This window comes from Mastigoproctus giganteus, chromosome 8 (assembly GCF_048544385.1).
Source record: "Mastigoproctus giganteus isolate SK-2022 chromosome 8, ASM4854438v1, whole genome shotgun sequence".
Classification (NCBI taxonomy): Eukaryota; Metazoa; Arthropoda; class Arachnida; order Uropygi; family Thelyphonidae; genus Mastigoproctus; species Mastigoproctus giganteus.
Window position 1 is genome coordinate 200,648,758 of NC_143582.1, and position 12,147 is coordinate 200,660,904.

The 12,147-nt window shown below is 38.5% G+C and overlaps 1 protein-coding gene across 1 annotated transcript in view; it reads right to left on the bottom strand.

Annotated features, from left to right (window-relative positions):
• The window catches only part of Vps2 (vacuolar protein sorting 2), a 35,186-nt gene extending 23,600 nt beyond the window's left edge, over positions 1-11,586 (bottom strand). The window contains exon 1 of the mRNA XM_090380030.1: positions 11,354-11,586. The gene's annotated coding sequence lies outside the window, so the exon portion shown is untranslated. The remainder of the gene's footprint in view (positions 1-11,353) is intronic.
• Between the last annotated feature and the right edge of the window lie 561 nt (positions 11,587-12,147).

Genomic DNA, 12,147 nt, shown 5'->3' on the forward strand with positions numbered 1-12,147 from the left:
TGACAATGTTAATGTGAGACTAAGACATCGATAAATATGTAAGTAACCTACTTTAATTTTAATCAAGTAAAACATTTATGGCAAGCTGGCATGAAACGAGTACAAGAGGATTGCTTTAACTAGTATGACAGTCAAATCATGTCAACTTGCCATGAGTGTCCCATTTTTTTGTTTTATAAATCTGGACACCCTATCTTAAATTAATGTTTCAACTGTGTGGTACCACACTCAGGATAGTGGAGAATGGAAAGACCTGGATTAATTGTGCAGTCAACATTTCTCATTTTGCCAGCAAGGATAAGGAAGTAATTATTCTGATGTAAAAGGCAATGGTAAAGCCACTTCTTGAGTATTCCACACAAGTCCAAAAGCCTGATTTTAGGAAGGTTGTGTATCTGTTGGATGTAGGTGATGAAAAGAGTAATGCAATTAGTGAAGGGAAGAAAAGGATACTCTTACCAAGAAGTACGTTAGTAATCCTGGGTATAACCTCCATGCACAAGTACATGGTGGGTGACCACCCAGGGGTGAACCAACTAAGCAGGGGTCGAGATGTGGTGCCCACACCACATGGAGGAATGCTGCCCCTCTATGTTACCAGGCAGTACCAGGTGGTAGATGACTCTCATCAACTGGTGCAATACCACCGCTTTGCTTATTGGAGGCTTGAAGTGGTGAACCCATGTTTAGTCTCTAGAGCTAAGTTCCGGTCAACTCTTCCCTATCTCTTCCACCATGCAGTATGATTGATGACTTTTTGAGGTTATGATGAACATCGTGGCAAGATCCAATATTCCTGACATTTCGAGGGTACAGCTCTAAAACGGTGTTCACAGGCCGCCACTAGTTAGTACACCAGACCAGACCGAACCTATTGGTAACTCTCTAGGAGGAATCCGGATCAGTTAGTGTATAATCTTGCTACCTCTACTCTGCCAGATATTGACTGGAGGGAGTCAGAGTAGTGTATGCGGGGAGCATTGTCTAGGCCACGTTATGTCAAGGATCTGGGTATATTCTTACCATGTGTACGCCATCTCCAAAAATTTCATTACTTCATACAGAATGTCCCACCCACTTTTTCTTACTATTGAATACACCATGAATTGTCGAACTAATAGAGCAAGCTTATCTGCAAAAAGATCTAAACCTCCCAAGCACTTCCTAATTCATTTCACAAATACACGTCGTCTCAATTCTAACCTCTACAATATCCATTTCCACTTGCAGTCTGCCAAACCCCATGTACTTTTTCTGACAGAATTTCAGTTATCGGTTGATTCAACTACTGCTCATCTCATTTGCCCAAATTATTTGCTCCATGATTCCTTTCACCTCAAAGGTGGTACTTGTGCATATGTCCATTCTGATATTCCCTGTCAGAGCCTTGGCAATTTGGAATCTCCTCCCTTTGACCTTCTCTGGTTTAAAATCTCTCTACCTCATTGTGTCAAATTCATCTGTTGTGTCTATCATTCTCCCAACTGATGAACGTCGTGGCGAGATCCAATATTCCTTACATTTCGAGGGTACAGCTCTAAAACGGTGTTCGCAGGCCGGCCGCTAGTTAGTACACCGGACTGAACCTATTGGTAACTCTCTAGGAAGCTTCCGGATCAGCTAGTGTATAATCTTGCTGCCTCTACTCTGCCAGATAGTGACTGGAGGGAGTCCGAGTAGTGTGTATGCGGGGAGCATTGTCGAGGCCACGTTATGTCAAGGATCTGGGTATATTCTTACCACATGTACGCCATATCCAAAAATTTCATTACTTCATACAGCATGTCCCACCTACTTTTCCTTACTATTGAATACACCATGAATTGTCAAACTAATAGAGCTTATCTGCGAAAGGATCTAAACCTCCCAAGGACTTCCTAATTCATTTCACAAATATACGTGGTCTCAATTCTAATCTCAACGATGTCCATTTCCACTTGCAGTCTGCCAAACCCCATGTACTTTTTCTGACAGAATCTCAGTTATCGGTTGATTCATCTACTGCTCATCTCAGATGCCCAAATTATTCGCTGTATGATTCCTTTCGCCTCAAAGGTGGTACTTGTGCATATGTCCGTTCTGATATTCCCTGTCAGAGACTTGGCAATTTGGAATCTCCTCTCTTTGATCTTCTCTGGCTTAAAATCTCTCTACCTCATTGTGTCAAATTCATCTGTTGTCTCTACCGTTCTCCCAACTCGACTAATCACTTGGAGCTCTTTGACTTCCTCTCTTTGCAACTTGACTTTCTCCAGTCCAACTTTCCTAACAATGAAGTAATTTTCCTTGGTGATTTTAATGTTCACAACTCCAGCTGGCTTCCGTTTTCTAGTCACACCGACCCAGCAGGTCGAGATGCTGAGGCTTTTGCAATTACTAATGACCTAGCACAGATTGTTCATTTACCTACAGGAATACCGGACAATCCTAATCATACAGCCAATACGCTTGATCTTTTTCTCACAAACAACCCTTCTAAGTACACGGTTGAAGTGAGAGGTCCTTTAGGCACTTCAGATCACAACTTGGTGATTGTCTCTTCTCCAATGGAACCTTTATCTCATGGCTATTCCCAACCACGTGTTGTTTGGCATTACAAGAATGCAAAATGGGATGACTTGCGAGACTTCTTTTCTTCTTTTCCTTGGTCGGATTACTGTTTCAAAACTTCTGATGTCAACGTTTGCTCAGATCGTGTCAGTGAAATTATTCTTGCAGGAATGGAATCCTTTATCCCACACTCCACTTTAAAATCTCGTCCTTTATCTAAACCTTGGTTTTCCGATAAATGTGCTAAGGCTGTCCAAGAGAAGAATGTTGCATATCGTAATTGGCTTGTTTCTAATTCTTCAGTTTCATTTTCTGCCTACACCAAAGCTCGCAACAGTTGTAAAGCAGTTATTAACCAGTCCAAACTAGAGTTTGAACAGGCTAAGAGTAGAAAACTTGCTTCTTGCCCTAATGGTAGCCGAGCATTCTGGTCTCTTGCCAAAGCTATTGGCCGCAACTTTTGCCCATCTCTGCTCCCACCTCTGTCCAAACCAGATGGTTCTGTTGTCACTTCAGCCAAGGATAAAGCTGACCTGATAGCATCCCATTTTTCTTTGAGCTCATGTATTAATGATCTTGGTAAAACACCTCCCACCATTCCTAACATGCTCCATTCAATGCCTCCTGTGGTCTTCCGTCAAAAGGATATCAGAAGGATTTTGATGAATCTTGATGCTAAGAAAGCTCCAGGTCCTGATGGTATTTCTCCACTTGTTCTCAAAACCTGTGCTCCTGAACTTACTCCTATTCTTTGCCGCCTTTTTTCACTTTCTTATTCCAAAGGTGTTTTTCCTTCTGCTTGGAAATTTGCTCATATCCAGCCAGTTCCTAAAAAGGGTGACAAATCCCTCCCATCCAATTATCGTCCCATTGCAATTACTTCTACTCTTTCTAAAGTAATGGAGAAATCAATTAACCGCCAACTCTTAAACTACCTAGAAACCTTCCGTCTGATCAACGATCGCCAGTATGGATTCCGTCAGTGTCGATCCACTGGAGATATTCTGGCTTATGTTACCCATTTATGGACTAATTCAATAGAAAGGTTCGGTGAAACACAAGTAGTTGCTCTTGACATCTCAAAGGCTTTCGATCGTGTTTGGCATAAAGGTCTTCTAAACAAGCTTCCATCTTATGGTTTGCCAACTGTTTTTAGTAATTGGTTATCCAGTTTTCTCTCTGATCGCTCACTGAGGGTGATGGCAGATGGCTCTCTGTCTTCTAACTTCTACACTAATGCCGGTGACCCCCAAGGTTCAGTTCTTTCCCCCACTCTTTTCCTCTTGTATATCAATGACCTTCTTCCATTGACTGGAAATCCTATCCATAGTTTTGCCTATGATAGCACATTGCATTCAACTTTCCATTTTGAGAAACCTTGTCCTGCTCAATCAGCTTCAACTTCTCGAAAATCTGCTACCAATTCCTTAAATGCCGATCTTCAGGTAATTCTCCAGTGGGGCAAAGACAACTTAGTTGATTTCAACCCTTCTAAAACTCAGTCTTGTCTTATATCTCGCAAAAAGGATTCTTCTACTCCTATGCTTATCTTTAGTGACACTCCGATTTCTAGGCAAAATGATATATCTCTTTTGGGGATTACCCTGACTTCTAATCTCTCTTGGCACAAGCACATTACAAATATTGCTTCCTCTGCATCTAAAAAACTTGGTTTTCCCTTTCGCTCTCGGCGTTACTTTTCTTCCAAGCAGCTGCTCACTCTGAATAAATCGCAAATTCGCCCTGCCATGGAATATTGTTCCCATATCTGGGGTGGTGCCCCCAAAACCTCTCTCCGGCTTCTTGATTCCATTCAGAAGAGGGCAGTTAGGTTAATTAATGATTCATCTCTAACAGTCTCTCCACTCGCTTTCTCATAGACGCACTGTTTCTGCTGCATGCCTCTTCTACAGATACTTCCATGGGCACTGTTCTTCTGAATTGGCTTCTATAATTCCTGCTCTCTCTTTCAAAACAGTCCGAACACGTGCCGCCACCAGCCAACATCCATTTACTGTCCAACTTCAAACCCACAGAACCAACTTTTCATCTTCCTCATTTATTCATTCAACTGCCGTTTTCTGGAACAACCTTCCTTCATACGTATTTCCTGAAAATTACAATCTACAGAAGTTCAAGTCCAATGTCAACAAATATCTTCTTTCGTCTTCTTAACCTCAAACCCAAGCACGGTACTAAGTACTATAGATCCTAATACCTCTCGTTTTTGGGGTTCACATAAAAAAAAAAAAAAAAAAAAAAAAAAAACTCCACTAATCACTTGGAGCTCTCTGACCTCCGCTCTTTGCAACTTGACTTTCTCCAGTCCAACTTTCCTAACAGTGAGGTAATTTTCCTTGGTGATTTTAATGTTCAGAACTCCAGCTGGCTTCCGTTTTCTAGTCACACCGATCCAGCTGGTCGAGATGCTGAGGCTTTTGCAATTACTAATGACCTTGCACAGATTGTTCATTTACCTACAAGAATACCGGACAATCCAAATCATACAGCCAATACGCTTGATCTTTTTCTCACAAACAACCCTTCTAAGTACACGGTCGAAGTGAGAGGTCCTTTAGGCACTTCAGATCACAACTTGGTGATTGTCTCTTCTCCAATGGAGCCTTTATCTCATGGCTATTCCCAACCTCGTATGGTTTGGCATTACAAGAATGCAAAATGGGATAACCTGCAGGATTTCTTTTCTTCTTTTACTTGGTCGGATTACTGTTTCAAAACTTCTGATGTCAACGTTTGCTCAGATCGCGTCACTGAAATTATTCTTGCAGGAATGGAATCCTTTATCCCACACTCCACCTTAAAATCTCGTACTTTATCTAAACCTTGGTTTTCCAATAAATGTGCTAAGGCTGTTCAAGAGAAGAATGTTGCATATCGTAATTGGCTTGTTTCTAATTCTTCAGTTTCATTTTCTGCCTACACCAAAGCTTGCAACAATTGTAAAGCAGTTATTAATCAGTCCAAACTAGAGTTTGAACAGGCTAAGAGTAGAAAACTTGCTTCTTGCCCTAATGGTAGCCGAGCATTCTGGTCTCTTGCCAAAGCTATTGGCCGGAACTTTTGCCCATCTCTGCTCCCACCTCTGTCCAAACCAGATGGTTCTGTTGTCACTTCAGCCAAGGATAAAGCTGACCTGATAGCATCCCATTTTTCTTCCAACTCATGTATTAATGATCTTGGTAAAACACCTCCCACCATTCCCAACACGCTCCATTCAATGCCCAATGCCTCCTGTGGTCTTCCGTGAAAAGGATGTCAGAAGGATTTTGATGAATCTTGATGCTAAGAAAGCTCCAAGTCCCAATGGTATTTCTCCACTTGTTCTCAAAACCTATGCTCCTAAACTTACTCCAATTCTTTGCGGCTTTTTTCACTTTCTTATTCCAAAGGTGTTTTTCCTTCTGCTTGGAAATTTGCTCATATCCAGCCAGGTCCTAAAAAGAGTGACAAATCCCTCCCATCCAATTATCGTCCCATTGCAATTACTTCTACTCTTTCTAAAGTAATGGAGAAATCAATTAACTGCCAACTTTTAAACTATCTAAAAACCTTCCGTCTGATCAACAATCGCCGGTATGGATTCCATCAGTGTCAATCCACTGGTGATATTCTGGCTTATGTTACCCATTTATGGACTAATTCAATAGAAAGGTTCGGTGAAACACAAGTAGTTGCTCTTGACATCTCACAGGCTTTTGATCGTTTTTGGCATAAAGGTCTTCTAAACAAGCTTCCACCTAATGGTTTGCCAACTGTTTTTAGTAATTGGTTATCCAGTGTTCTCTCTGATTGCTCACTGAGGGTGATGGTAGATGGCTCTCTGTCTTCTAACTTCTCCACTAATGCCGGTTTCCCCCAAGGTTCAGTTCTTTCCCCCTTGTATATTAATGACCTTCTTCAATTGACTGGAAATCCTATCCATAGTTTTGCCGATGATAGCACGTTTGAATTCTACTTTCCATTTTGAGAAACCTTGCACTGCTAAATCAGTTCAACTTCTCGAAAATCTGCTACCAATTCCTTAAATGCCAATCTTCAGATAATTCTCCAGTGGGGCAAAGACAACTTAGTTGATTTCAACCCTTCTAAAACTCAGTCTTGTCTTATATCTCGCAAAAAGGATTCTTCTGCTCCTATGCTTATCTTTAGTGACACTCCGATTTCTAGGCAAAATGATATATCTCTTTTGGGGATTACCCTGACTTCTAATCTCTCTTGGCACAAGCACATTACAAATATTGCTTCCTCTGGTTTTCTCTTTTGCTCCAAACAGCTACTCACTTTGTATAAATAGCAAATCTGCCCTGCCATGGAATATTGTTCCCACATCTGGGGTGGTGCCCCCAAAACCTCTCTAAGTCTTCTTGCTTCCATTCAGAAGAGGGCAGTTAGGTTAATTAATGATTCATCTCTAACAGAGTCTCTCCACTCTGTCTCATAGACGTACTGTTTCTGCTGCATGCCTCTTCTACAGATACTTCCATGGACACTGTTCTTCTGAATTGGCTTCTATAATTCCTGCTCTCTCTTTCAAAACAGTCCGAACACGTGCCGCCACCAGCCAACATTCATTTACTGTCCAACTTCAAACTCACAGAACCAACTTTTCATCTTCCTTGTTTATTCATTCAACTGCCGTTTTCTGGAACAACCTTCCTTCATATGTATTTCCTGAAAATTAGTCTACAGAAGTTCAAGTCCAATGTCAGCAAATATCTTCTTTCGTCTTCTCAACCTCCAACCCAAGCATGGTACTAAGTACTATAGGTTCAAATTTTTCTCGTGTTTGGGGTTTACATTAAAAAAAAAAAAAAAAAAAAAAAGACTTCAGTTCTGCAATTTGCAGAACTGAAATCTATTATTATTATTATTAGCCATATGGTGCAAGGAAGCCTGAGGCTTATGCTGCACCAGCCAAAAAAAAAAAATCCTGCATTACCCTGAGAGAGAGAGAGAGAGAGAGAGAGACAGAAAGAAAGAAAGAGAAGTAGAAGGGAATCACCAAGAAAGCAAGAAAGAGAATAATGATGATATCCAGCTTAGGACCTTGGGTTTGCCAAGCCCATACTCACCAGATGTGAGCCCCTGAGGTTAAATATAATTACTTGTGTTGCCCTTTGATCCTCCTTTGTGAATTGGGGTCACATTTGCACATCTCCAGAGTATGGGTACCTCCCCTGAGTCCAAGGAAGCTCTCATAATTATGGCTAAGGGTTTGCTTACTTCCTTTGCTGCCTCCTTTAATATAACTGTATAGATGCCATCCACCGCCGGTGCCCTTTTTATGTTTATCTTCAACAATTTCTCCTCCACTTTCCTCTCAGTTATTACAAAATCATCTAGCTCACTGTCAGAGTTTAATTCAGCTCTGGCATTCCCTCCCTGAATAACTCCTCGTGCGAATGCAGATGCAAAATACTCATTTAGTTTGTTAGCCACCTGAGCAGAATCATCAACAGTTGAACCATCAATAAACTCATTTTGTGTTCCTTCAAAACCATAATATATCTTGTAATTTCATTGAATATTTCCCAGTTTTTATGCTGATATTAACCCCCACTTTGTTTTCTAATAAACAATCTTTCTTCAATGCCATTTGTCAGCGTTTGAGTTTTGAAATTTATAACATTTAAATCACATATTTAAAAAAAAAAGTTTGACAATACCTATCTGATTCTAAAACTTCTGCTACTTTTTGCTCAAAATAAAAATTACTGAACATCAGATTGAGACTGTATATATTAGAAACACATCTTGTATATATTTTCAAAAAAAAGAAATTGATAATCATGGGATATAACATTTAAATGCATTAAAAGCACTCTATTTGTTTACTATTGGTCCAGGCGCCTCCGTAGCCAGGTGGGAAGGAGCAGCAGTGCGCAGCACACACTTCTTGATTAGACCGGGGTTCGAGCCCATCACCACCAAATACGGAGGATGCGGAAAGGTCAGGGAATGACCACTGCATATTCACGGAGCAATATCTTGCAAGATCTGATTGAGGTGTTTAAAAGGTTTGAATGGATTGAATAAGTTAAATGATGGCTTACTGAGCTAGAATAAGATGTATGGAAATTTTCTTTCAGACGATAGCTAACTGTTGAAACAAACATCCATCTGGTGTTGTGGAAGTAGGTACTTTGAATAAATTCAAGGAAGAATTAGAAAAATTATTAGAGAGAATGGACAGGTGATGTGGGAAGTTTTTGGCTGACACTGTAAGCTTGCTTCCTTGCCAATACTAAGTTTAGTCAGCCTTTTGGGACATTGGGGAAAGAACAATCTGAAACTGGTACAGTCTCTATGAAACTAATAACGTTTAACACGCATGTTGCACAGGCTATCTTTATCAAATTACTTGAAACGAAAGCCCTTCACCTGTGTAAGATTTAGAATCTACTTATTACTAATAAAATCTAACAATCATACATTTCACAGATGTTTTCTCTTCCATTTCTTCAGAGTTTGTAATCTTGCAGTTGCACTATCACAAAAATATCGAAGTACCAAAGTGACAAATTGAAACAGTTTAGTATACAGGTAATCCCACACAGGCAAGGTGCTTTCATTTCAAGTAATCAGTCTCCTTCAAACTGGTACATATGGCCACTTTAGTAATATCAATTGTTTGAAACTAGTGCAATACTTAGGAAATGCATTACAGGAGTTTGCTGTGTAGTGAGCACTAAGACCACTGTACCTTTAAACTTATTGATGTTGAAGATTTATCTTATTCAGCCATAACAAAGGTTTCACCAGTGGATTGGCAGAACTATATCAGTCATGTCTGGAAACTCAAAATTTTGCACTCAGAAACACACTGCACTGTCAAACATACAATTACAGAACATATAGAACCTTTACATACAAACAACAGAAATTAGCAATGAATTTGATAGAGATTTAATCAATAGCTAAATACATTTTTTCTACAAGAGATTTTTTAAAAAAATGTTATGCCAAAGAGTTTGCTTTATTGTAATACTGCCAAAGAGTTTGCTTTGTTATAATGTTAAACTCTCTATGTCCTCTCTTGTGTGTGTTTTTTTTTTTTTATGGCCAGCAGGCCTTAAACTGTTACACAGAAGAGCAAACTTTGCCTTCACAACAAGTTGCTCAACAGATGAGTGGTCATGAGCAAGAGTGCATAGCACAAGTTCTTTGAATAGACCATGGTTCAGGCCCACAACTGCTAAATATGATTAACAATTGTATTCATGATTTATTATGAACTCCTCTGGCCAGGTGGTCTTAACAGAGTATAAAAAAGAACAAACATTACCTTCAAACATGCTTGTAAGTAACATGATTAGCCTTTTGGACCTGTCATTACAATGCCCAAAGGTTATTCTGCTAGTTAGCTATTGTTTCACTTTTTAAATAAATGGCAGATGTCTTTTGCCAATTTATTTTTTTTAAATTCATAGAATATCAGGGCAACTTGTTAGGAAGGCAAAGTTTGTATGGAAATAAGCATTAAGCTCATTGAATTAACAAAGGTTAAATCTCACTGGTCACAAAAAAAATAATAATAATAAATAAATAAAAAATAAGAAGGCAAGATAATCCTCATAAATTTATAAAATTTAATTAATATTATAATATAGTTTAAATTTTATTTCTTAAAATTAGCATAAGCAGTGGCATATGATGCAAGAAAGCAAGTTTATACAGCATCAGCAGAAAAAAATACACTTCCCATTTCATCTATCCATTCCCTCCAAAAATTTGTCTAGGTCTTCCTTGAATTTATTTAAGCTATCAACTTCCACAATGACAGATGGCAGTTTGTTCCAGCAATCAACCATTCACTGCCTAAAGGCAAATTTCCACACATCAAGCTCTGATTACTGTTACCCAAATGCAGGATTTATATTTACCAATATTATACCTTAACTATTATCCTTCAAACATTTCAGCTCTTAGTGAAGTAGCCTATCCCAATTACTGTTATTAACTACAACACTGCCCACCCTCACTTGACAAGCAAAGTTCAATATAAAAATTTTAATACCTTCATTGGCATGAAGGTATATATCAGAAATATATTATATTTAAACATATAATATCAGAAATAAGGGGCCTTGAATAGTTAATTACACTCCAAATATGAATCTTTTTAATAACCTTTTTAAAGAATCTTTTTAATATAATGGGTCAAATTATATATTTAAATTTTAGTATGAAAACGGTAAAAAATAGAAAGAAAAAAATGTAGGCACACCCTCAGCCAAGTCATTTCCTAAGGTCAGTATTAATAATTCTTAACGTGAACCTCTGAGCCTTAGGTTTTTTTTTTTTTTTTTGTTGTTGTTTAGGCACACCATCGGCTAAATCGTTTCCTAAGGTCAGTATTTAAGACAAATTGACACAAGTTAAGCAAGGCTTACTGAGAATGTCTTAAAGAAATTTTTAAAAATGGGGGGGGGGGCATCTGGTTCAAAGCAGGTATAGATGGGACCAGGTAAGGTTAAAAGGTCAAAACAGTGTTTTCTGCATAGGGGATCCAGAAAAAATAGGTCAATATGGCCAAGTGAATAAGCCTCGTAATAATTCTTTACTGAAATTGTTCTTTATTGATGTAAGGAACAATTTCTGTAATTAATAATCAGCAAAAACTACGATTGCAATAACGTGCACCTCTGAGCTTTAAGTTTTTGTTGTCCCCTCTCCCCCCAGCGGAATGACTAATTGTAATGCAGTAGTGTTCGGGAATTACAATCTAAATGAGACCTTTTTTTTTTTTTTTTTTTTAAATAGGTACTGAAACTCCACTTACTGAAAACGCTTGATAGGCTTTAAACTGAATCGAATTTAATACCCACTAAAAACATACGTATATATGCCACTACACTTCTTAAGTGCTAGCACTGACTTTTAAGGAATTATAAAAAAATAGTCAGGTAGGAAAAACAACTCTGTCAAATTCGAAGCTCCGAAAACTGAAACTTATTAGCACATTAAAGTCGAAATATTATATTTATATTGTCTAATAAGCATGACTAATATTTAATATAAAGAAAGTTGTTATATATTGTTATAAAAAAAAAAGTTATCTTATCAATTAAAACTACAACTCATATTTAGTCAGTCACACTCATGACGAAAGCGTTTCTACGTCCGTGATGATGACAACTACACCAGCGTCCTCTAACCCGCATTTGTGCAAACGCAATAATGCAGTTGGAGTGACAGGGGATTAATATTGCATTATTAAACCTGACACTGCAGTGTAGTGGAATCACTGATCTTCCCCCATTCGGGATTTGCTGGATCCGGTTGTATTATTTATAATTTGCGCCGAAGCAAAGATGGTAGTATATCGTGAGTACTGACCTAAAAAACAAAGCAATAAAAGTAAACTTTTGTAAACTCTACCTCTGCTTCACTCTTGTAAACTTTAGAAAACATATTAGTTATATACATATTAAACTCTTAAAGTATTATGCCTTGTTGCATTTAGTTAATTTTAAATATTATCATATAAACCTTTTGGCATCGCTCATATTGTGTGATTATCTTCACAACTGGGTTGTCATGTCTGCAATACTAGGATACCTGCCCACCCACCGA